Source organism: Cebus imitator, unplaced genomic scaffold (genome assembly GCF_001604975.1).
Source record: "Cebus imitator isolate Cc_AM_T3 unplaced genomic scaffold, Cebus_imitator-1.0 Scaffold18, whole genome shotgun sequence".
Lineage (NCBI taxonomy): Eukaryota > Metazoa > Chordata > Mammalia > Primates > Cebidae > Cebus > Cebus imitator.
Window position 1 is genome coordinate 5,998,885 of NW_016107333.1, and position 4,651 is coordinate 6,003,535.

General features: G+C 48.5%; 1 protein-coding gene across 3 annotated transcripts in view; it reads right to left on the reverse strand.

The window, feature by feature from the left end:
• Window positions 1-3,602, reverse strand: part of PHF20 (PHD finger protein 20) — a 176,320-nt gene extending 172,718 nt beyond the window's left edge. For 2 of the 3 annotated variants that reach the window (XM_017513044.2, XM_017513016.2), the window contains exon 1: window positions 3,493-3,602. The gene's annotated coding sequence lies outside the window, so the exon portion shown is untranslated. The remainder of the gene's footprint in view (window positions 1-3,492) is intronic. The other variant, XM_017513035.2, reaches the window with a different exon arrangement.
• Window positions 3,603-4,651: the final 1,049 nt, after the last annotated feature.

Here is a 4,651-nt window from a genome sequence, read left to right on the forward strand (position 1 = left end):
GCGCCATTGCACTCCAGCCTGGGTAACATGAGTGAACCTCCATCTCAAAAAAAAAAAAAAAAAAATACAAAAATTAGCCAGGCATGGTAGCATGCACCTGTAGTTCCAGCTACCTGCGGGGCTGAAGCACAGGAATTGCTTGAACCTGGGAGGCAGAAGTTGCAGTGAGCCAAGATGGCACCACTGCACTCCAGCCTGGTGACAGAGCAAGACTCCGTTTCAAGAAAAACAAAGCTATGTGCTAGAATAACTAATTGAATATAACTAATAAAGGACCACAGCCTTGTACAAACTTTTAAGGGATGTGTGTCTGGATAAAGATAAAATAAAAAACAAAACCCCAGCATAAGACTAACTATCACCTTCCTATTTTCACAGAGAAATCTTTGTCTTTGTGTATAAAACCTCACTACTCAAAGTGTAGTTCAGCAATACAGCATCACTTGCAAATTAGAAATACATTCAGGTCCCATCCTAGATCTACCAAATCAGAATCAGCATTTCAACAAGACCCCTGGGTGACTTATATCCACAATTAAATTTGAGAAGCACTGGTGTAGAATACTTTAAGGGTGCACTGTACAGCAGTACACAGATAAAGTATCAAACAGCCAAAGAAAGAGACAAAGTACCTGTTCACTTTCAGTATACTATATTTTATTAGGTACTGCTCAGACAGACCTCCAGTGTTTTTCATAAATCTGGCATTTACTAATGACCACATGATCTAACTGTGGGATCTACTTCACTTCCGGAAACAACACAACTTAGTTCTAGGGCTTTCATGCACATGAAATATAAAACAGCTTAGTTGTTCTGAAAACATAATAATGGTCAATTTTATTCTTCAAGTCCCAACACTGAGTTCAGAGCACTTCTCCATAAGCCCCATTAATCTCTCCATGTTTCTGGGAACATCATTAAATCCCTCAGCATCCTTAAGAAGCAGGTGCTTAGCAAACATCCAGTTTCCAAATGAGAGTCAGAGGGGCTTGATCCTGAAAATGTAGTATTTTCCTGCCTTGTCCTACTGGCATAGCTTCTTGGACCTAAAATCTCTCTCCTGCTGAGGCCTCATGCAGCTGCACACTCAAGTACTTCCCAAAAGGAAGAAAGGTCAGAGGTATCATTATCCCCAAGCACTTGGAATTCCAGCTGTGGAGAAATTAATCTGGCTGGGGGTTCAGGCTGAGAAGCCCTGAATAAGATCTGTAAAGGCAGAGGGAAACACAAAAGAAAGAACTATTGAGGCTCTTAAGAGACAAGAGGTCCCAGATATTTGCAGATTTTAAAGTGAGGATTGGGTGCAGATTTTAAAGACTGACAAGTATGTCAGAGGATGATTGGGAGAGAAAAATATCCATTTCCCCACCGACACCCCAGGGACAAGAACAAAGAGTGTCCAAGGGATTCCTCCAAATGGCATCTTTTCTTCATAAAAGATAGTAAGAAAGCCAATGTAGGGAAGAAGCTTATGGGCTAGAAGCAGTGCTAGAAAAATCTAAGAGTTTTGTTTTTATTTGTTTCCTCCCCAGCACAAGGAGATAAAGCAAAGGAGAAAACAGTATGTACCTCAACAGAATCTTAGATCTTTTTTTTCTTTTCTTTTCTTTCTTTTTTTTTTTTTTTAATAGAGACAGGGTTTCACCATGTCTCTATTAAGGATGGTCTCGATCTCTTGACCTCGTGTTCCGCCCACCTCGGCCTCCCAAAGTGCTGGGATTACAGGCGTGGGCCACCGCGCCCGGCGAATCTTAGATCTTATATAAAGTAAGCTACCAGAAGAATTCAGAGTCCTGTGATTAACCAAAGAAATGGTTTCCCCTTTGAATCCAGCGCTGAGGTCCCAGGCAGTTCTAGACTTCAGCCCACCTCCAGCACAAGGGAAATCTTTACAGCCACTACATACGCAGAACAGTTCCAAAGACAGAAACCAGAAAAATGTTTGGGGATTGGACAAGCCAAGAAGAGATCCTGCTTGCAGAAAGATAAGATAGACCTATGAAAAAATATGTGCAGGTAGCCCTTTAGGAGAGGAATTCTTCCCTGGAGGGGGAGGAGAATTCAGGAGGTGTGACTCTAGGAAGTGTGCTGGGGCGGGGAAGGGGGAAGGCCGCAGAAGCAGAGAAAAAGTACCATGCTGAGCAAAGATATGCAGTCGGCACTCGCCAGAGGAAGGAAGAGGAAATGGGTGCACTGACCAGACTGGGAGAGCACCTCAAGAGGAATGTGGCTCCAAAAAGGGAAGGAAACAGGAATGAAAATGTCTTGGATGACAGAAAAGCTAAAACGGGCAGGAAGGCATGCTCAAAACCACGGATCATCCACCACCTAGAAATGAGGACTCAGGAAAAAGGTGTCCCCCCCTCCAAATTTAAGAACCATTCGGAAAGTGGCTGCACCCTGAGAGTTGTATAACTAAAAGGGGTTCATCTCGTACATTTGGGGAGCACAAGAAACAAATATACTCCAAGATATGAAAATGAGTCTCCCTCAGCAAACAAGGTAGTTTGATTTGAAGAACACATGAAAAGGGTGTAACCCCAAGAATATTGTCTCGGGAAAAGGCAGTGAATTACCTTATTTGTGAAACTGTAAATAAGTACCCACAAACTTCAGAATTTGGACATCCTTTTCGGCGCAACCTCAGATTTGAAGGGCTGAGGAAAGGAAGCGGCCCCCAAATTTTAGAAATTCCAGAAGGCATGCTCTCAGATTTGGGACCTGGAAAAGAGGGATTCTTCCTTGGAGTAGTGGGGATAAAAGAAAGTATCCCAAAACTTTGGCTAATGGACCCCAAATCTGAGGACCTGATAACAGGGCGAATCTCTAAATTGGAACGGAAATGCAGAATCAAATTGGAGGCCCAAAAAAAACGAGTGTGCTCCCAGTTTGGGGGCTGAAGAGGCTGCATAGAAATTGAGATAAAAATACCAGGGCTACCACTTCAGAAAGGGGGTGTGCCGCCCAGTTTTCAGAACTATAGAGAAAAGGGACACTCCCATATTTGGGGTCTTGAGAAAGGAATGTGCTCCCCAGAATAGAATTAAAAAGCCAATTTTAAAAAACGTATTCCCAAAGCACAAGGCAACAGCAGAGGTTGCTGATGAGGCTCTAGGGGCCCACACAGCTCAGGCTTGGGCCCTGGCGCTTACCAGCACCCCCAACACGGCCCGCTCCGCGCCCCGGGCCCGCACCCCACGGCCCAGCCCCCTCAGGCGGCGTTGATTGGCCGCAGCCGCCGTCACTCCTGCGCGTAGCCCCGGGGATTGGGCACCGCTCGCACGCCCGCCACGCTCTCAGCAGCAGTCCCAGGGCCTCCCTCCAGGCTGGGCGAGCGGGGCCAGGCGGGGAGCGGGGCCGGGCAAGGGACCGGAGCAGCGGTGGCGTCCGTCACCGTCCCCGCCCGCACGGCGCGCGCGCGGCGCGGGCCCGGCCCAACCCGGCCCTAGCCGGCCGGCTTCGCCTCGCCGAGCCTCGCCGCGAGCTCACCTCACGGCCCCACTCCGGCTGCGCCGCTCCAGGACCAACCGACAGAAGGACTCTGCGTGCTGCGCACCACGTGACACCCGGGACGCGCCCAGCGTATCCCCCGCCCTCCACACACACGCACCACCGCCACCACCGAGTGACGTAACGTCCCAGCTGCCCCGCCCCCGGCCCCGCCCGCCCGATCGTCGTGGCAACTGCCTGCTCAGGCCACGCCCACTGCCCTGACGCGCGGGAAACAGGCCCGCGCCCCATCAGGAACACGAAGTCCCCACTCACTCATAACCACTGAGATCACGGAAGCCGGGGTCTGGACGCTATCCATCACCTGTTAATTTTGCCACCTAAATGGTCTCAAAGCTTCCCACTTTTCTCCATCCCACTGTGACCACCTCCATCGTAGTGACCACCATCTCACTCCATGATGGTGGTGGTCTCTACCCTATTACTCTTCGCCGTCGTAATCCATTCTTCTCACACCGGCAGTGCGATCTTTTCAAAAAACCATCCCCTGCTCAAAGCCTGTTTCCCTCCCTATTCCGGATTAAGATCTAAATCTTCACCTAGATTATCTACCAGGCTCTTCAAAATCTGGGCCTGGCCTGCAGCTTTCTTATCCTCACACGCCAGCTCCCTCACATTCTCAGCGTCCTTCAACTCTGCAACTTAGCGTCCTTCAACTCTGCAACCAATCCAGTTTCTTCCCACCTCAGAGCCTTTACACTCTTTTCTCCTCCACTTTGTCATTAACTCCTAGAAAGGTTTCCAATTGCTGCTAAGGATAAGAAGCTATATTTTGTCAGGGAACGAAGGTCGGAGTTGAAGCCACCCCTAAAGAATATGAAGCCAGTTTTCTCTACAACTAGAAATGTCATAATAGAAATAATAATAAAAAAAAAGAATATGAAGCCAGGAGCAATAGCTCAAGCCTGTAATCCCAACGCTTTGGGAGGCTGAGACAGGTAGGATCACTTGAGATCAGGAGTTCCAGACCAGTCTGGGCAACATAGCTAGACTGCCATCTCTACAAGAAATACAAAAATTAAGGCCGGGCGCGGTGGCTCAAGCCTGTAATCCCAGCACTTTGGGAGGCCGAGGCGGGTGGATCACGAGGTCAAGAGATCGAGACCATCCTGGTCAACATGGTGAAACCCCGTCTCTA